The sequence below is a fragment of the Otolemur garnettii genome, unplaced genomic scaffold (assembly GCF_000181295.1).
Source record: "Otolemur garnettii isolate 467f Iridium unplaced genomic scaffold, OtoGar3 scaffold00028, whole genome shotgun sequence".
NCBI lineage: Eukaryota > Metazoa > Chordata > Mammalia > Primates > Galagidae > Otolemur > Otolemur garnettii.
Window position 1 is genome coordinate 3,537,346 of NW_003852423.1, and position 22,137 is coordinate 3,559,482.

Here is a 22,137-nt window from a genome sequence, read left to right on the forward strand (position 1 = left end):
GTTGATGAGCATTTATATTCTCTCTGTGTTAGAACATACTGGTGATGATACAGTCGATGCCCATGTACTTGCCATAGTGTACGAGTATATTTCTATGGAATAGATTAAGAAGTGAAATTGCCGTGGGCATGTATAAGAGTTTTTGGGTGACTGATGAACTGCATTTCACAAAAGGTCAGAATAAGTTGAGCAGGATTAAAACTGGCTGGGAGGAAACAGTACACAGCTTGGATATGGATCTTGAGGGATGATTGGGATTTCCATAACCACACTTGGGGAAAGGAAAGGTGGAGGGAACAGCATGAGGAAATAACAGAAGCAGTGAAGCGTGCAGCAGACTCTCACAGACAGGAGGAGGATGGCTGCCTTGGGGGGTAAGGTGGGTAAGGAAGACTAGAGAGAGATGAAGCTGGGGGACATGTTTAACTGATGTGTCTGAATGTTATCTTCACACTATCAGAAAAAAATATTGTATTTTGCTGCTGTAATAGTTGGTTCCATAATTAGGTCTACTTTTTGCCTATGGGCAAGAGGCGCAAAGACACCATGGGTATAAATCACTGGTATGACCATCATATTGATTTTGAAATGTTGCTATTTTTGCTCATTTTTAATATCTCTTTGAAATCCCAACCAAAAATCAAAAAAACCTTTTTTTTGGACATAGAGTCTCACTCTGTTGCCCAGGCTAGAGTGCCGTGGCATCAGCCTAACTCTTGGGTTCAATCGATCCTCTTGCCTCAGCCTCTTGAACAACCAGGATTACAGACACCAGACACCACACCTAGCTATTTTTCTATTTTTAGTAGAGGCAGGGTCTCGCTCTTGCATGGGCTTGTCTCAAACTCCTGAGCTCGAACAATCCTCCCATCTCTCCCTCAGGAGAAACACTGCACCCGGGCTAGAAATGTACCATTTGGTATTATTAAAAATGAAAACAACTTTATCTTCTTTGCTTTGGTTATATTTTGTTCTATCACAAGCCTCATAATCATATCAGTTTCAACTCTGGTTTATTTATTTATTTATTTATGGAGGCAAAAAAATTCTGAAACTATACTTAATTTCTATAAAATTTAGGGTTAAATAAGTATATTTTTATATAAGGCAGTGACACAAATTCCTTCATTTTTTTTTTTTGCAAAAGCGAATTTTAATTTTTAATCTTTAGTTTGATTTAAACATTGCTTTTAGTATGATGCCAACACCAGCTGTGCAGAAAGGGTTCTGGAGAGATGTTCATAGCAGCACACACCTGCGGCTCTTCTTCGGTTCTGGAGGTTCCAGGGCAGCCAATATTGCTTCATCAAATACATTCCTTAGGCCTTTCTGTGTAAGTGCAGAACACTCCACATACTTGACAGCCTTCAGGTCACGGGCCAGCTTTTCAGCAGTCTCTGGTGTGATAGGTTTCTGTTTGTTCTTGGCAAGTTTCTCAATAGCAGAAGGATCATCTCTGAGATCAATTTGGGTCCCAACAAGCAAGAAAGAAGTCTTTGGACAATGATGAGTTATCTCAGGCACCCACTTTCCTTTTTTTTTTTTTTGAGATGGAGCCTCAAGCTATCCCCCTGGGTAGAGTGCCATGGCATCACACTCACAGCAACCTCCAACTCCTGGGCTCAAGCGAGTCTCCTGCCTCAGCCTCCCAAGTAGCTGGGACTACAGGCGCCCACCACAACGCCTGGCCATTTTTTTTTTTTTTTTGGTTGCAGCCATCATTGTTGTTTGGCAGGCCCGGGCCGGGGATTCGAACCCACCACCTTAGGTGTATGTGGCTGGCGTCTTAGCCAGGCACCCACTTTTCTTTCACATTTTCAAACGAGGATGGAGAGACCACTGAAAAGCAGACTAGAAATACATCTGTTTGTGGATAACTCAGTGGTCGTAATCTGTCATAATCCTCTTGCCCTGCAGTATCAGAAAGTCCAAGAGTCTATGGCTGTCCACCAATCATAACTGTGACTGCATAGCTGTCAAAAACAGTCGGAACATATTCAGATGGAAATTTGTTTGTTGTGTAGGATATCAGGAGACATGTTTTACCAACAGCACCATCGCCTACCACAGCGCACTTAATTGTCTGCATTGCTGAAATAGTTTTATCTCCACTTTAAATATTTCAAATCTGATGTTGACCTCAGCTTCTCCACCCCAAATTCCTTCAATGTAGAAATCACTTGCTTGTTCTTTACAGCTCGTAGATAAGGGAGAAAGGAGGTGTGTACCTTGAGGGTAGCAGCCCTGCTTGCAAGCCCTTCACCTTTTGCAAAGATAAACTCAGAACCTTCAGTGTGTCTCTGCTCTGAAGTCTCCAACCACCCAATATTCTTTCTCCACACATTACAAAAGATAAGAGTGTCTGGGGACAGAGTTCATATCCAAAGAGGTGAGATAATTTGGAGAAATCCCGAGAATGATTCCTTTAGGTTACACTTGGCTCAGTTTCCATTCTTTTGCCTTTGAGAACTTCTACAGCTATAAACTGGGTAAGGTAGAGCAGCAAAACTCTTGCTGTAATAACCAGGAGGGTTGGAGGGAAAATAGGATTAGATTTTTTTGCAATGACTTAACAGCATTATTACATTTCTTCTTATTGATGTAGTTATTTACACAACACAGCAATTTTCACGCTAGATAGGAAATTTTTTTTTTTTTTTTTTGAGATGGAGTCTCACTATGTCGCCCTTGGTAGAGTGCCATGGCATCACGGCTGACAGCAACAGCAACCTCAAACTCTTGGGCTTAAGTGATTCTCTTATCTCAGCCTCCCAAGTAGCTGGGACTACAGGCGCCCACCACAATGCCTGGCTATATTTTGACTGTAGTTGTTATTGTTGTTTGGTAGGCCCGGGCTGAATTTGAACCCTCCAGCTCCAGTGTATGTGGCTGTGAGCTATTGGCGCCGAGCCTAGGAAACTGTTTCAGTGCAGAATGTATGTGGCATTTGTCCTTGTGGCTCCCAAACAACCTGGCACTGTCTTGCATATTGAAGAAAGTTGGTAAATATTTGTTAAAAGGATGGCTGAATGCATAAGGTAATGAATGAGAATGAAAACCACGCTGTTATTCTTGTCTATTCCATCAATCTCTATGCTATCCCATTTTCTCCTCTAAGATAATTTCTTTCTTCAGAAATGGAGGCATTTGAGAAGTAGCTAAGAGACAGGTACGTTGCTTGAAGATAAGAGTTTTCCACTGTTGTTTGGGTTTGACAAACACACTGCACCTTACAGAGATGAGTGCCAAGGTATTTCCCTCTAACGCTTTAAAAAACAATGTCCCTGCTCCTGTTCTCTCCATTTATGTGAGTGTATGCACACAAATGTAGGAAAGTAGAACGTCATGAAATTAAATCTGTTTCATCACAATCAAATGACTGCGGTAATCAAGGGACAAAGAAAGATAATCTTGAGTTCTAATGGCTAAAACCTGTGAGTAGAACATTATCTTGCTGCTGTTGTTCTAAGGACCAGTAATTGCCACAGTCTAGACATAGGAACAGATGCAAAGTAGAGCTTTATTATATCAGACATTTGCCCTACTACGATACAGTCTAATTGCCCAGAAAATATATTTCTACATGAATTATTCTTAATTTGATTTGAAATAGGCCAACTGTTGTATTTTACGGAACTTCATCAGATGACAACATGGAGCACTAAATTTAAAAACAGTTTCTCTTCAAGGCTCTCACTTTTGAAAAGGCAGATGAAATCCTCAAAGGTTGAAATTATATAAACTTTTCCAGTGAATAGGATATTTGCTGGCAGTGTCATTAGAATTATGGTCATTGCTATTATTTGCCTGGAGTTTGCAAAGTTACTACTGCCTTGCTCTGAGTATGTCTTCTTTAAAACTAAAGAGGAAATCACGTTTCTTTATTGAACTAGGAGGTTCATTGAAAGCAAACTTTGTTTTCTTTAAATAATGGTTCTTTTTAGATTCATTAAAAGTGATGAGTAAAGCTAAATCCTTTCCCATTTCCATTCCAAGAGATTTTTCAAACTTTCGTAAGCATTAAATGTGAATGATTTTTTTCTGAGGGAAATGTGACCTGTATAACCAGTTCTCTTTCTCTAATTTTTTAAGGTCCATTAGAAGTGAGTAATTCTGTGTGTCTGTAACTTTATGCCAGTATTTTTAAGAATTTCAATTCAATTTTTTTTTTCCTGCCGGCAGTGAATTTTAAAAGTCTTAAACATGCCCAAACATCTCAGGGGATTTAAAGAAAATTATAATAGTAACTAGTTTCTTCCCCCTTCCTTAAAAAAAAAAAAATAGAGCACACTACTGAAATTATTTAAATTGACTGAGCCTTTTAAGCAAGTAAACACATTTTAACTAGGTTTTTTTCCCAATCCCTCCATTCATGCCAACTATAGAAATTAGCCTTCACTCTTCCTTCACTTACACATGGATACACACACTTGCATGGACACAAGAAAAATTTCTTTTCTGCTGTCAGCATTCCTCCCCAACAATGGTTAGATTAGTGGCATGAAGGCGGCCGCAGAGAAAGGACATTCAGGCCAGAAGGCTCCCCACAGGCACAGCTGGTAGGGGTTAATGGCGGCTGAACCTCCCAGCCAGGGCCTTTTCTCTATTGTGTGTTCAACTCCTGGGAAGGAGGGACCCTTGTGACAGCCTCCGGAGTGCGGATCAGAGGTATAGCAACTGGGTCACAGAAGGAGGGTTCCAGGGGAAAGCGAGTTTAGGGCTGCAGGAAAAACGCACTCTGACATACAAATGGTGCTGTTTCCAACTGTACACAGAGTGCTGCGGGAAGATGCAAAGCGCTGTTGCCTTTCCATTCACATCATCGTATCGTATCCCTGCAGAAACAATGGGGCAGGGACGTTGGAAAGTGGTTGAAATTTGAGTCCAAACCATACATGTATGGCTAATGTATGTTATTCAGATGTGTGCACTGATGTCTGGGTGTTTTGTTTTCCATATGGCATAAAGACCTTGGCACTCAGACACAATGATCAGAGGGGGAAAAGCCGGGGGCCTCTTGATAAACAGCAAGTTGAAATTGAAGTGCAGACTGCTTACTACATGTTCAAGTTGGAGATAAAGTAGGTGGGCTTTAGCACGCCCCAAGGAATGGGGAGAGGCGTGTAAGTAGATCTGGGCTTCTAATTTATCTCTTGATTTAAAAAACAAGACAAAGCAATACCAACCATAGCCATTCCAAAACCGTTTTAGACATCTGATCTCTTTGATAGATCTTCATATTTAATTGGATAAAAATGGAGCTTCTGAGCCCAAATCTTTTAGAGAGGAGCCAGATTTTTCCAAGGAAGAGAGCTTTACAACACAGAAATGTTTCCCCCAATATTTATCTCTTAGTGTCATGGTGCTGAGTTCTGTTCAAAGAAGGTTCTCAATAAATATTTGTTAAATAAATAAAGACCCCATATTCCACAAAAATGGGCTCTGCTATTCATTTTTATGAAAGTTTAAAAGGTTCTACTTGTTTGGAAGTCAGAATAAGGCCCAAGGAGGATGCCTTTTACACTGGTGCAGTGAATTTGTTTCTTTTCAAAATAGCTGAACATTTCTACCAAAGGGTGTGAAAATAATTCGCTTCCAAATTAACATTGGCCTAATTTCTTTTCAATAAATCCAACCTTAAGAGCTGTCTAATTGGAGACCCGGTTTGGGCCCCATCACGGCACTGAGTGCTACAGGCATCCTTATTCTACTGCTTTTGGCTTGGGTTATCTAATTTGAAATTTTAATGTCACTTGACTGAAATTTGCCCTCTGCTTGAGTTTGTTTTGACTTACTACTCTGGGAAAAGGAAGCAGGGGGAAAGAGAACAAATTAGGGCCCTTGGATTTTACCTGCAGCATAAACATTTAATACTTCCTCCCTCAAGTCACAATAGTTTTTTGGGAAACAACACAGACCAATGAGCTCATTAAAGTTGTTCTCTTTAGGGTGTAACAGGGGAGGGGAAGCAAATGAGTCAAAGCCCGGGCGTTGCTATAACACTTACCGGCCGATGGAGGGCGCTCTGCTTTGCTGCGCCCTTCATGTGTCTTCTTGGAAGGGATTGATAATTCCGAGGTCACAAACCTCCTAGGGACTCCTAGCCATGAACGAAGGGTGCCCAACTTATTATCAAGCATCATCAGGAATGCCTGGAATCTGCTGAAGGATACTTGCTGGTGCACTAATTTGGTGTCTTTGGAGTTCAGTTGGCAGATGGAGTAACGTAACTATTGTAATACGCCAAAACAGGCTTCTGTGGGGAGACCACATCACAGGGCAGCGCTATTTAACACAATGCACAGGTGAAAAAAATTTTCACCTGTTTTATTCACGAATATTCACTGTATTCTTGTCATTTCACGATCAGCTTTGAGAATTATCTCAACGTGTGATTTTTAAAATATACACCAATGAGAATAAAGAAGTGCTTGACGTTACACAGTAAGTCAGAGGGAAGAGTCGTCCCTCACCAGATTACATCCAAAAACACACCCATGCTCCCCTGGAAAAAGCTCCTTCTTCACCAGAAAACACTTCATTTTCTTTTCTTTCATCTTTCTTTATTTGGAGCTGAGGGGTGCGGCAAACAAAAAATGATCAGGAGATGGTGCACTTCTATTATTCCTCTAAACACTGCGGAATCTGAAGGGTTAAAGTGCATCTTTTTTTCTTTAAAACTCTAGGCTGTTTGACCTTGAACTTGAAAGTTCTCCTGTGTGTGTCCGTGGGTGCTCAGGGATGTCTCTATACTGTTGAATTTCTTTTTAATTTGAGAAAGTAAAAACAAGTCACATCACACCTGAACAGAGACTTTTCATTCTGCCAAGTTTCAGCTCACATTTTATGAGTGTGTTATGATAAATCCCAGAAAATAAAGCGAACACAAGCTTCTTGTAGTTGAGCGTGCAGGTGCTGGAGTAATAAGATACATTTGCATTCCCTGCTTTTTTTCAATAAAAGAGAAGGTGAGACTAAGGGGCGTGTGTTAACCTTATCGCCCCAGTATGTGTATTAGGTGTACAAAGATACAAAGAAATATTAAATTAAGAACTCAGAAAGAATTGATTCAAATGACAGCCTCACACATTACAGAATTTTTGCATTTAATAAATTCCTGATCTCCCTGGGAGCAATTGATTTGAAGCAATTGATTCACAATAGTTTGTTGTCACATTCTTTTAAATGTAGGTTATTCCATTTTCGAAAACAAATTTAACAGATGTTGTTTACAAAATCACAATGCTGTCTTTAAAGGACTCGCTCCAAGATCGAACGATACGACTAACCGCGCAGGACACGCTAGGGAAAGGGTTAAGCTTTTCTGACTTTCAGATACAATGAAATTATGACAGGAAGAAAATTGTGCCATTTTAGCATGAAAATGCTTGTACAAATACTGTCGCTCCTTCCTTCTTACTTTCTTTATAATGCCTCAGCGATAGCTAAGATGACAGACATTTGACAGGTATCTGTAAGCACACGGCCCAGGCAGCTCATTAAAGTTTTTCTTTCTATGCATCAGCTTCCACAAAGGCAAAAACCCATTAGCATTGACTATTTTGCAGATTAGAAGAATTAAGGGCTTCAAACGTTGGCTTATACCAAGCAATGTCATTTGTGAAGTGATGTTTGCTTTATTATTTCCCTCTCTCTCCCTCTGAAACCAGACTGACATGACTTTAGCTCAACGTAGGGCGTCATGTGCGAACCAAAGGACTGGCTCATCGATGAAAAGAAACACAGTCCCTTTTATACATGACTGGAATGGCAAAAAGGGGAGACTTTACATGTACTATTTAGGCTCATTAGAGGACTGATTATGATAGTTCTCTGGTGTAATCTTTAATCGACTTTGACACTAGATTTGCCCCGTTACAAATCCTGTCATGCAAATTAAGTCATTTGTGTTGTTTGATATGGAAAGATCTGCTATGAAATGAAAGATTAGCTCGCAGATGAGGCACCAGAGACCGCTGCCCTTGTGCACTGTGCAACTGATTACAGGGATGAGAGCGTCCATTTCCACACTGCTGTTAACATTTAGGAAAGGAGATTAAATTAACGTGGCTTCAGGTCTCCCTGCATGAGGATATTCAAAATAGATGTTCGTGTTTTCAGAGATATTATTCTTGGACTATGCCATACAGGTGCTCTAAAGACAGGGCCGTAACATCCAGTTATTTTAACCCTTTTTCCATCCTGGGGGGTTGTGCTGTGCATGCGCCTGGATGCAATTCTTTTTCTATACAGCTGATTAGTGTTGATTGACTAACGGACAGCTGGACAACCCAGGTGGGAGCTCCACATGCCTCAGCAAACTATAATGGAATGTGGGCCTTCGGCTCCCATCTCACCTTCTATTTTAAATGTTAGATGGCCATACTCCTAGGCTTTGGCATAATTGATTATTAAAAAAAAAAAAAAAAAAGAAGGCCGGGTGCGGTGGCTCACACCTGTAATCCCAGCACTCTGGGAAGCCAAGGTGGGTAGATGGCCTGAGGTCACCAGTTTGAGACCAGCCTGAGTCAGAGCAAGACCCCATCTCTAAAAATAGCCGGGTATTGTGGTGGGTGCCTGTAGTTCCAGCTACTTGAGAGATGGAGAAAACTGCTTGAGCCCCAAAGTTTAAGGTTGCTGTGAGCTGTGATGCCGTCACACTTTACCTAGGGTGACAAAGTGAGACTCTGTCTCAAAAAAAAAAAAGTAGTGATTTAAGGAGAATTTTTCTTTTTCTTTCTTTCTTTTTTTTTTTATTGTTGGGGATTCATTGAAGGTACAAGAAATCAGGTTACCCTGATTGCATTTGTTAGGTACCTCTTATGTGTCTCGCCCCCAAATGGTGTGTCACACACTGAGTTAAGGGGAATTTTTCTAAAAAATATTCAGGTGAAAATGTGAAAACCATTTTATCTTATAAATAAAAGGCTAACATTAATATTAATGTTATTTAATGACTTTGGAAACTAGACTCTTGTAATTTCTGTAATATAGTTATATATTAAGTATAATAAATGTATTACAGGATATAATTTAGTTATGCTTTGCTGGACATCTTTAGCCCTGGAAATGCAAGTAATTATTAGCAGAAGATGAGGAGGAAAAGACTAGATTTAATTAAAATTGCTTCGTCCTCCAAATACATCTCAGAATATATTAATTTTAGGCATTTTTCTCTTCACAAAGCTCTTCTGACTTATAACAAGAAGTTCACTATTTTGTTGTTATACTGTATACGGTATTTGTATTCTCATTTATTTTTATTTTATTACTTTTTTTTCCCCTCTTAATATTTTGGATCCATGATTCAGATGCAGAACTCACAGAGAGCCTATGGTATACACTAGGTTAAACCAGATCTTTGGAGTAGGAAAGTAGCTATATAAAGGAAAAGGGTTTTAAAAACACTTTTAAAAATGTTAACCCTATTTAGCGTGTTGCCCCACTGGTTTAAAAAAAAAAAAGCCATACGTTTAAAACAGAAATGAAAATTTCCTAGGCCTAATTCTATTTTACTTAAAAACAAAATAATAACATGATAAGAGGCTCAAGCCAGTTGTTCTTACCTTCAGTTATTTCTTATTTATAATCTATGACTTGCATCCGATTTCTTTTCACTAAGAGTTTGTTAAAAAAAAAAAAAAGTGACAAAATGTGATTATAGACTTGCCATTAAGTGAAAGGTCAAATGTGATCCCGCAGTCAGCTGGCTGGAAAGCCCTGGGTGCTTTGCAACTCAGGAACTGGGGAAATATTCCCTGTAATACCGGGCTGTCATAGAAGGTGCCTTTGATTGAATACTAACGTAAATAGTCATTTAAAATCCCTTTTAAATGATCATAACACAAGTTAGAGTGGCCTCCAGCAGGCTTATCCACGTGTCTTCTTTTGGAACATTTTTAATAGGCACGCTTTGTCTTTCCAATGAGTCGCACACCTCTGTTTTGATTAACTTTGATCAAATTTGAGGATTTCATTTCCCTTGTAGCTAGGTAGGGAATTAGCCACTTAGATATCACTAAAGGGAATTTTAATGAATGAAATAACATGTAGCTTTTCCTTGGCAATTTCCAGGAGAAAATTAAACTATAATAGAGTTTAACTAAGGATTTGAGAAAGTTTTCACAATTTCCCATGACGACCTCACCAAGGAATAGGAAAATGTCCATGAGAATGTCATTCTGTCTGTTTGTCACGAAAGACCTAGGCATATTTTTAATAAGGTGAGTTGTACGAAATTACAAAAGAATGAGGAGGACCTTAAAAATAGATAAAAGAAGAAAAATGAAAATATGAGTTTTGCAGCATTAAAGAGGTTGAAAAATCTGCAAGGTAGGAATGGATTAAACACGTTGCTTATATTGCTATTATACTGATGTTTATGTGACTGAGAATTCCTGCAGTCTATGCGGTATTTCATCCATAAGACATAATCCTTGCTATTAATGTAGTACTTTAAATTTAATTTTATAGCACAGCATGCTACATTATTGCCATTCCTCAGCCATCCACTTGGCTTGGGGACCTAGACTAGCATAGCTATTGTTTCAGGCCACTGATGGGCCAGTTAACGTATCAGAGGGCACACTGGTACCTGCAGACTACTTTCAGGGGTTCACAAACTTAATCCCTAATTAGAATCACCTGGAGGGCTTGTTAAACACACAGCTTGCTGGGCTGCAACTACATACTTCATCCTTCACTTCTCATAGGTAAAATTTTGCACTTCCAGCACATTGCTTGATGCTGATGATACTGGTCCAGGAGCCACACCTGGGAGCCACAGAGGAAGAGTAGATATATTACAGAGATTCCTAAGAGGTATGAGATTCTCACTGGTAAAACCTCTAAGTACTGGAAATAAAAGGGAAATAAATTGCCAGCTAACTTTTTTCAGTGTCCTGCCTTTCTGTTTTTGCTTGTAATGTAGGCAGTGTCTGACTTTAATTCTCAGAATATCTTTTTCAATTTTTTACCTATTTTTTCCATAGAAGAAGAATATAATATCTAGGACCTAATAAGATCTTAACCAATATTTGTTAACTGTGTTTAGTCCTCGGGCTAAAGAAAATATTTGTCACATAGTGTTTCTACTACATAGGATTGCGCTCTGCTCACCGTTAAGATTTGGTTTCAGCACCGAATCCCGTCATTTGAGCTGTGACAGGCAGCAGAACACCCCCTCCCCCCCAAGACGGAATGAACTCTCTGTGGGTGAGGTGAGCAAGGAGAATGGCGCTGGAGGGAGGGTGTGAGAAAAGCAGAACTTCCTGCGTGTGGTGGATTTCAATTTCCAATTACAAGCCTTGTAAAAGCCCTTATTATGCGCCACATCTGGAGTTAGTGGTTTGGGGAAATAGTGAGATGAGCTCCCCAAATTTGGGGACTACAGTCTCATTTGTCCTATGTACTTGCCTTTTTTTTTTTTTTTTGAGACAGAGTCTCATTCCATTGCCCTTGCCCTGGCATCATACCTCACAGCAACCTCAAACTCTTGGGCTCAAGAGAGCCTCTTGCTTCAGCCTCCTGAGGCGATGGGACTACAGGTGTGTGCCATAATGCCTGACTAGTTTTTCTACTTTTAGTAGAGATGGGGTCTTGTTTTTTCTCAGGCTGGTCTCAAACTCCTGAGCTCAAGCAATCTACCCGCCTCGGCCTCCAAGAGTGCTGGGATTACAGCTGTGAGCCACCGCACCTGCCCCTGTGATCTTGCTTAGAGTAAGCAAGAACTAACTTCAGATGAGGACTGGGGCCAGATGGGTCCTGGCCTGGACCCGCCACTTTGTGATCAGATAATTCTGGGTTAGTCATCTCTGAGCCTGCTTACACCTCTGGGATGACTGTCACATGGTATTTTCATGCTTTAGAGCAGGCGTCCTCAAACTACGGCCTGCAGGCCACAGGCAGCCCACCTAGGACATTTATCCAGCCTGCTGGGTGTTTTTGCCGCCCCTGCCTGTCCTGCTTAGCAGCTGACTCGTCCCGGGGCCCGCAGTCCGGCCCCCCAATGGTCTGAGGGACAGTGAACTGGCCCCCTGTTTAAAAAGTTTGAGGACCGCTGCTTTAGAGCATGACCTAGCATATGATCATACTTCATCTTCACAGCACCCAGGAAGGTAGGCATCGTGCTCACTGCACAGTGGCAATCATTTTTCCCAAACAGTGATAAGGAGACCTAGGCTGTCCTTCACAGAACATGTCTGAAGGTCACATTGGTATGTGTCAGGCTGGATTTTGAGAGAGCTACAAATCTTCAAATGGGAAAACTCATTCTCCACTACACATAAACACATGTTTGTAAGAAGGTTCTACCCTCAGATGTTCCTATGGAAGACCAGTAAATGCATTTGCTCTGTGAAACTAGCGCTGCAGGATCCCCTTGTCCCTTCTCTTGGCTACCCTGTCCAGACACTCTTTAAACTTACTGTTTCTACAGCAGGGCAGCCTGAGTTCTCTGCTCACGCCTGAGCTTCTAGCTGGCCCCCGGTGCTGCTGGGTTGCACAGTGGCCATGCCCAGTGTTTCTCTGACAGGTATCGTCAGATGGCCTGGCCTGGGCAGCACAGCTGGACACTTCCAGAAGCCATAGGAAGTGGTGGAGGACACTCGGCTTCCTGCAGGAGCTAATGATGTGTGAAGAGAAAAACCTCAGGACCAAACATACTCTGACTGGAATATCGTCTCAGTGACATCCATGTAAGTGGCTTTGGGGACACAACTTGAACTTTGTTCAGCCTCAGTTTCCTCATTGGTGCGATGAGGGAAAGCGATATCTTTGAGTTTCGTGAAAGTTAAATGGATTATGGAATGTGGAGCGCTTACCAATAATAAATGTCGGTGCTAACAGGGAACGAGCACTGCCTGAAAGTTGGCTGCTGTTATTACGGTGAGGGGCACCCTGGAAACTTGTGAGAACAGAGTGAGCTGCTAAGTGTCCTTAAATGCTAAGCTGAAATTCAGGAAGTGCCCAGAACTCATTTCTATACTGAGAACAGCCCTATTGGCATCTCAGGAGAGGAACTCCAGGCCTGGTGCACCTGCCATCTTGTCCCTGTTCCCACTTACAGCTTAAGCCTAAATTCTTCTTGTCCCTCATTTCACTGGCCTTTATCTCTGATAAAGTTCATTGTCAGGGCGCCAGTCAGTGCTAGTTGTCAGCTGGAGTTCACCTACACATGGCTCCTCCACACAGCGTGGGTTCCCAACAGAGTGGGAGCTGGATTTTGAGAGAGCTACAAGTCTTCTATGACCTGTCTCCAAAAGCCCAGAATGGCCCTTCTCTTGCAATCTGCACAGACTCAAGGAGAGAGGAATTATTGATAGAAGGATTGTCAAAGTATATGTGGCCACCTTTAATTTGCCACAGTGATTGTGAAAATGAATAGTGGGCAATGCCTTGCTTATCAAGAGGAGGGGAAGGCATTCCCAGAGGGCTTGATCTAAGTTCACTAAAGAATTATAATCCCAGTTATCAGGAAATGTCACCTGCTCTTGTCAGCTTGGCACCGACTCTGTGTGTTGTACGTGCTGTATATTTTCCTCCATCCATGTTTATTTTCCCTAAAAGCAAAGATTGGACTATTTTCTTTGTATCCGCTGTGCCCAACCCAGATTCTGGCACATAATAAGAATTCAAAAACTAGTAGTGGAACAAATACAGAGATAAGTATTATCATAAATAGGTAAGCTGACTGGAGAGAACAGATAATCTTTGATATTAGATATATTGATGCTTAAGAGGTTCGGGATATCTGGAAATTGGCAGCCACTTTTGAGAATATGAAACTGCAGGCTCAGGGCCTGTAGCTCACTGGAGCGCCAGCCACATACACTGAGGCTGGTGGGTTCAAACCTGGCCCAGACCTGCTAAACAACAATGACAACTGCAACAAAAAGACAGCTGGGTCTTGTGGTGGGCAACTATAGTCCCAGCTACTTGTGAAGCTAAGGCAAGAGAATCACTTAAGCCCAAACATTTGAGGTTGCTGTGAGGTGTGATATCACGACACGCTACCGAGGGCGGCATAATGAGACTCTGTCTCCAAACAAACAAAACAAAAGAATACAAACCTGGAGTTCAGAAAGGTGTGAGTGATAACACAGATTTGCTGAGTGTATTCTGCAAGGGGCAGATGAAGAAGACGAAGGCAAGAGTCAGAGACTTGCCCAAGAGCTTCAATTCCAGCACTAGGAGGAAGAATAGACAGAAATTGAACATGAGTGGTGAATTCCCACCTCCAAAGGTGAGGAGGGCCTTCTAGCAAGGTCATCCATACAGCCCAAAAGCTGCATGTCAAAGAATTTCCTTGCAGAGTGACCTACAACAAAAAAGTCGTATTCCCTAGATAAGACAAGAAAGATAAAGAATGAGAAAAGGTAATGGAACGTAGAACACAGGCAACTAGAAAGTCAAACCGTTTTAACTAAAATGTTCATCAAATACATTTAGCATGGAACTCATTTCTTCCTATAATGTTTTATTCAAAACATAGCTAAATGTCATTTTGTTAACACAGAATTTTAACTTTGCAAAACATGTCCTGCACCTTGCCCAGCGCTCTATTCACCCTGAGTTTCAAGAATTTGAGGTAAAAAAAGGTTCTAGGGCGGTGGTTCTCAACCTTCTTGATGCTGCAGGCCTTTAATACAATTCCTGTGGGTCGCGACCCACAGGTTGAGAACCACTGTTCTAGGACATGAGTAGGAATCTTCAAACCCTTGCTCCCCCTTTTCTACCCTACTCTGGAGTTGGGGGCGGGGGGAGTCATTTAGTCTTATCTATCCAATGATGAGGGGTGCTAGGAATTTCCTAAGTCCTTTCTAGCTATAAAATTGCTTAATTTTACCATTCTGAAGTCAATAGAGTCTCCTATTTGATATTTGTGTAGTCAGGAGAAGAAAAAATTTCCACAAATGTATTCTTGGTAGAGTGGTCAAGTCATGAGAACTAGGTTCAGCGGGGTACAGTGCTACCTTGGAATCCGAGCTTAATCTGTTCCAAAACCTCATTCGAGTTCCAAATCATTCAAGTTCCAAGACAATTTTTCCCCTTTAAAATAATAAATTAAATAGATTAAATAATAGATTAATCTGCTCCTGGGTCCCACAAACTCAAATTTCAAAATGATTTTAACAGTAAATACATTGAATGTTAAGGTAAAATATGAATGAATAATAATATTTGAATGAAAATATAAAATAAAATTTAAAATATGAAAACCTAAAAATATAAAGGCCTGTTCCATCACAATTGAACACTTGGTTCGAAACACACCCCTCACTCTTCACAGACTCCTTAAAGTCCTTTACAAGTTTTTCTGCTGCTTCCAAATTAGAACTGACAGCCTCTCCACACATAGCACTACGGATCCCAGTCCTTTCCTTAAACTTCTGTCACCACTCCCAGCCCCGTTTTAAACCCCTCCTTTAGAGCACTAGTATCAGGTATGCCTTTCACTAACTCATCATGGATGACCTTGGCTTTCTCACAAATTACCATCTCAGCAGCCACACCACCAGCCAGCCATTAATTTTTCATTAATCCAAACTACTAAGAGGAGTTTTCCCATTTCTTCCATACTTTTTGATCTCCTAGAGATCAGTGGCATAACCCCGTTGGCCACATCAGCTTCTTTGAAAGCATCTTTAGTTTTTAAAATCATACAGTCAGTTCAGGCATCTGGAACACAGTAGGGAGATGAGCCGCACGTGCGCTGCTGTCACGTTGAGCAATAAGATCTTTCTGAACTTCAATTGCAGCTCTAACAGCTTTCCTCTTACTCTTACTTTCTTCACCACACTTTTTAGGACCCACGGCAAATACATTTAGTTGTTATTATATTAAAAAAAAACACAAAACAGGCACAAACACATGAAATTAGCAGCGGAAATCACACTGATGTTTTCACTACAGCTTCTGACAATGAACTGAACAGAGCGTATAAGTAGTGGAAGCTCTGGGGAAACACACGCACACAACTCACCGCCAATGTCCGGGGCATTTGGACCTCAAAGCAGCATAGGAATTTCAGGCAAAATTTGCTTGAATTTTTGTTTGGATTCCAGGGGCAATACTGTATTTTCCTTGAGGTAACTGCAAATGAAGGGTTCTGACAATAATCATTCGGTCTTCCTCCAGTACCAGTCGGTTTAAATTACTTTTTGGTCTTTCCAGTTACATCCCCCTCAGATACTGACCGCACTGAGGCAGGTCAGACACTGTCTTCATGCAGCTGTCCCCGGGGCTCCACCATAGGCAACCTGAGGGTAGTGCTCAAAGAGGACTTTGCCTCCAATGACTCATCATTTCAAACCTCCAAGAAAGGTGTGTTGATGCCAAGAACAATGTATGAAGGTAGAAGCCAAATAAAAGAGTAAAGAGAAATTTGAAAATAACAGAACATGAAATGGTGCCAAAGATTGATTTCTCGGTCATATAAAACATTCTGGAACATGTAATAGTATCTGACCATTTTAGGGTCATCGGCATGTTTCAAAAAGGTTATTGTATAAAAAAAAGACCAGTGTCTTCAAAACCAACTGTTTACTATCCAAGTTCCTTCGGAAGGCTTAGAAGGGTAAGTGCCAAGTTCTGAGCCAACTTGGAAAAAATACAGATACATATCTGGAAAGGCAAAATGCATATGTTTGGAAAATCCCAAGTTACTATAATAGCATAGACAAATAGAAGTGGTATAATTAAATTTTCCCTGGACTCTGATTTAATATAAAATCTAAGAGGGAAAAATTTAATACATAGTTTTTATTTCATTTTAGAAGAATTCTACAATGATGGTGATAATGATATAACAAACACTTAACACAAATGATTTAAGAGGGCTAGCATAGAGGCTTAGCTCATTGTACCTGGAGCACAGCAATGAGTATTTGGTGTTGTATTGAACTCTAAAGGTGATTTTTGTCTATGTGGCATTCAATGAACTACACATTGAATCACTTAGGGCAATCTAGACCTTAGAATATATTGATTGTTTTTCCTGAAAACATTTGAAAAACATATATGCAATTTTAATGCTTAGTTGAACTAAAATGGCATAATTTAATTGAAATTCAGCTTAATAAATAAAAGATAACCTACATTAGAGAAAATTTAAAAACCTATAATAATTAATTAATGAATACCATAAATATTAAACACAAGTAAGGCACAAATGTAAAATACTATCAGCTAAACATTGAATGGTCCTGCTGACCTACTGTGTTATGCTAACTTTTCTATTCAGTGACATTATTTCAATCCTGTAACAGTCCTTTGAAGTGGGAACTATTACCTCCTTTGGAAAACTCATTCAGGCGAGGAGTGTTGGCTAACACCTTGAATCCTACATAGCATTCTGGATTCTAATGGGAGGATCACTTGAACTCAGGAGTTTAAGACCAGCCTGAGCAAGAAGAAGAAGAACTTGTCTCTACTGAAAAAAAAAATCAGGCGGGCATAGTAGTGTCCGACTGTAGTCCCAGATACTCTGGAGGCTGAGGCAGGAGAATATTTAAACCCAGAAATTTGAGGTTGCTGTCACCTAGGCAGCAACTCTAGCCTGAGGCAACAGAGTGAGACTCTGTCAAGAATAAAGGAGAGCAAGAGAGGCAGAGAGAGAGGGAGGAAGGAAAGAAGGAAATAAAACTCATTCAGCTCATTCAGATGAAAAACTGAATCTTTACAGACTTGCTTCTAAGCACAGAACTAAGGTTAACATTTGAACCCGGCATCTACCTGGTCCCAAGGCTTATGATTTCAATACCATGCCCCCACTGAGCATGAAATAAACCCTCACACAAGGAACTCATGGACATAGGGACTGGTAATAGTGAGTTGTTACTACTTATTCAAGAAAGTAGCATCATACACGTAATTAAATCATCTTACTAAAAAAAGAACATAATCTAGAGAAAATCAGGCACACATTATGCTTCATTTGCTATGAAAAATTAATTCATATGGTCAGTGAATGAAGATGAATCTTAACAGTAAGAAGTTGTGCCTGATAAAAATTAAAAGCTCCATTTGGTGAAAAGTATGGCTAGCAATCCAGCAGCTGCTACACTTTTCAGTCAAATGCCTTTTTCTAAAGGTGTCCAAGTAGCCCCACCTTCTCCTGTTGGTGCATTCTTACTTGCAGATACTTTATGTGCATGAGTCATCTCCCTTTCTGTCCCCCTTTCTAAGGTGACCAGATTTTAACATTGGTAAAGTGGGACACCATTGAGGGGGGGACAGGGCCTGGGGACAGGGCCTGACGACAATGCAAACTTTAATAAGCAGTTCTTGATAATCAGATCTCAACAATCATTTGTTATTATTAAAGTTTAACATTATAAAATTAACAAAAATTATATAAAATGCATATCCTGGTGAAGTAGCCACATGGCAGCCAAAAATCATATATTCTCTTCCTGTTCTCCTGTGTTCCCTAGCTTGTCATGCATTCTTTTCAAAAATCGGGGCTTTTTAAAAATGCTACAGGACGCAGGACAAATTGTTAAAAATCAAGACTTTCCTGCCAAAAGCGGGATGTCTGGTCACCTTACTCTAGAGACGGGGAGGCCACTTGTTTGTTCCAGACAGGTTGGCTCCTTCTGAATTAATTGTCCTTGCCTAGAAGCAAGGAAGGGAGCCAGTCTCCTTCTGATACCTTGTCTAGGAGAGGAGTAGGGAGTTAACATTAGCTTTTTCATTTCCAAATGGAGTTACATTAACCTTTTCAGCAGCCAAAACCATATACTCCCTTCCCATTCTCCTGTTGTTCCCTAGCTTGTCATGCATTCTTTCCAAAAATCGGGACTTTTTAAAAACGATGCGAGATGAGGGACAAATTGTTAAAAATTGGGACTGTCCCACCAAAAGTGGGATGTCTGGTCACCTTACCCCTTTCATCACTGAGATCCTGTCCCCCTCCTCCAACCAAGAGGCAGTGAAGGATTAATGAGAACCCATCTTGCACCACAAGTCTCCTTCACATCTCTCCTATAAATCTGTACTTCTCCAGCAAGTGTGTTAAAACGTGTATGGGAGAAGGGGAGAAAGTGCTGTCCCATCCAAAGCAGCCCAAGAAGAGGAGCACCCAGAATTGTAAAAATTATTCAAATGGCATCATCTTGTTTTGCAAGCGCATATGGTGAGAACAGGTGGAGTCCTTGAGGCTGGGACTGAGCCATGGCAGCTGGTCTGGTCCGTTTAGGTCCTGCCTGACCTTCACCTTGTGTCTCCCATGCTTGCTGCCTTGTGAATTCAGCTCTAACCTAAAAGTGTATATCTTGAGTAGTTTAGGATGATTGATATAGGAGATTAACTTTGGAATTGGAATGTCATTTTGTTCATGGGTTATGTCAATTATTGTTTATTATGGGTCACAGGTTATGCCAAATTATTATTGTTTAAGACGAGGGTTAACATGGTTTTACTGTGGACTTTCATGTATAACTGGTTTGGCAAATGGAAGAAGAATGGAACAGTCTTGGAGAGGCTTCTGTCACTGTTCTCCAGAATTGCTGGCCTTCTGACAAATAAAGTTTGGTGGGCCTATCCCTGTCTCTGCATATTGGCTGATAGTGACAGGCAGCCAGACCCTCTTCAGCCGGTAACATTTCAGTTCCGTAAAAAAAAGCATGAAAAGAAGAATGAAGGACCAGAACCCTTTTTATGCTCCCTTAAAAAAAAAATACCTTGCCTTGTTTTTGCCTCTTTTTTCCAGAATATCCTTCTGTGGTATGACTTGGAGATTATGTGTGAAGAAACATTGACAGAAGGCTTTTAATACACACATGGAGTGGACTCATTTATAAGGATTGCCAGTCCTGCGCTGTGGCCTCCCTGGCATTGCAAGCCAGGCTCCTGTGGCTGTTGGCTCTGCGCACAGCTCAAGCTCACAGATGCATGCTGGCCAGCACAGCCCTCTGGAAGCCTGTGTTCCATGTTATCTCCCCTCACTAGCAAACCTTTGTAGACCCCTCCCAAGGGCTGTGCCCAAAGTTTCTCGATTTGGGAAGCCCAGCTAATCTCTGCAGACTTTCCTCTAATCCATAAACACCAATCCTCTAGGTATAGTGCTTTAAGCCAAGACTCCAAGAAAAACATTAGAATTTGTGACTCTGTTTGGAACTCAAGACATAATTCTTACCTGCTTTAGCAAGACTGACAGTGTCTTGACAGCTTCCAGAGGCTGTCGTTTCCTCTACGAGAGATTCTGGAAATCGATTATTAACGAAGCACTGCCATATTTTAAGTGACTCTGTACTTTTGAGAAGGCATGTTTATATTTAATTATTGAAGTGTGGCACAGCCGCACAAAAGTCAGCTATTATCCCCCCAAAAAATGGTTCAAAAATCAATCTTCATTCCAAAACCCATAATAAGAAAATAAAAAATAGCAATTTATCGAAAAAAAAAAAAAAACTAAAGACATCTTCCGTCAGAAAAGCTATCATTAGTTGTGCTGAAACTAATATGTACATAATTTTAAAGAGAGATGTGCATAATTATGCAAAAGAATTTTACGTACTAAGTGAATCGAGGGTCCACTGAATTGTCACTATTATTGGTAGTCTGACATTTGCCCTGCTTCTGCCTGTCACACCAACTAAGCAGGCGGCTGTTATTAGAGAATAACAGTGTGAATGGTTTAAACAAACAAACAAAAAGCCCCTCAACCCCAGAGTTGCCACCCCCCTCCCTTTCTAGCATGTGATCATTTTTTTCTAACAAAGTTTTGACTCATTTAGAGTCAAGAATTTCGCCTATAGAACTGCTTCTGAAACCTGTGACGATAGAGGACATCGAATGGAAGGTAGGAGACTATGATGACAGGAAAACTTTCCCAGTTAACAGCAGTGGCCTTACAATTCTTCTGTAAAAGGAAATGGGATCTGAACACAGGGTGGGTGGCAAGCATAACGTGGCACTCACATAGCATTTTATCATAAGGGGAAAAACACTAATTATCCCGATTAAAGAAAGGATGGGCACTAGTGAAGATTATGAGAGAGCTAAAAGCCTCCAACCCACACATCTGTTGTCCTGACTCTTCAGTATGTGGTTCGTAGGTTGTAGGAGAATGCTGGGCCCAATGAAGCCCTGTGAGGGCTGTGTGCTGTGATCAGATCTGTGTTTTATAGTGATACCTCTGAACAGAAGGAGACATATCACCGTTGCCCAAGAAAGACAGCATAAAGTTTTGGACTCGGTTACAGTGGGAAGAAGAGAGGGCAAAGGCTTCAACAATGGCCACGACTGTCACTTACTATGAGAAGCATTTTAAATGCTCTTCATAGAAGCAGTGCATGGTGGTATAATTGTGTCCACTCTACAGAGTCTACAAGATAGGAAGTTAGTGATACAGTAACATAGTTCTTTGGTGGTGGGGCTGCACTGTGAGCTGAGAGGTGCTCCAGTTGAAAGCCCTGATGTTACAAGAGTTGAGAAATAGCTCCAAGTGAGTAAGCAATTATTGGCATGAAATGGAGAAGTAATCCAGGTTGATTCCAAAGTTTCCAGCTTAGTCTGTGGGTGAATAATGGTACTATTTAGATACAGAGGGAAAAGAAGGGGAGCAACAGATTTGGAAGGGAAGATAATGAGTTTGTTCCATAAAGACTCAGTATAAGTCAATGCAGAATATTCGGAGAAGTTGGAAATGCAGTTGTGGAGATGGAGCTTAGGGATAACCAGAGGTTATAGGCAAAACTGATGCCATGGGATTTGATAAAGCTGCTCATAGAGTTAGGGAAGATAAGGAAAGAAGAGGAGAAGTGGGGGTAGAATCTTGGGAAGACCTAGTTATACCTGCATAGTTTGTAAGAAGTACTAGCTGTCCTGGATTATTCCAGAGATCAATTAGATCAGAATTTCTAAGGTGGGGCTCAGGTACAGCCAAGTTGCAACAGCTCCTATAGTGATGATTCTTTTCTGCAGGATAACCTGAAACAATGAGGGTAAACTACCTGCGGCTGATGGAGGCCTGATAAAATAGGGCTCTGAAAGAGGCTGTTTGCAGCAGCTTTTTTTTTTTTTTTTCATTTTTTTTTTTTTAATTGAATGGTAACTGTGTACATTGATGCACTTTGGGGGTACAGTGTGGTGTTTTCATACACAATCCAAGACACTTCCATCAAACTGGTTAAC

General features: G+C 40.9%; 1 pseudogene across 1 annotated transcript; it reads right to left on the reverse strand.

Annotated features, from left to right (window-relative positions):
- Positions 1 to 1,221: 1,221 nt before the first annotated feature.
- Positions 1,222 to 2,148, reverse strand: LOC100961732 (annotated as a pseudogene). Its single transcript, XR_153451.3, has 2 exons — positions 1,799 to 2,148; positions 1,222 to 1,527 (listed from the first exon to the last, which is right to left on the reverse strand). The product of XR_153451.3 is annotated as a cell division control protein 42 homolog (transcript).
- Between the last annotated feature and the right edge of the window lie 19,989 nt (positions 2,149 to 22,137).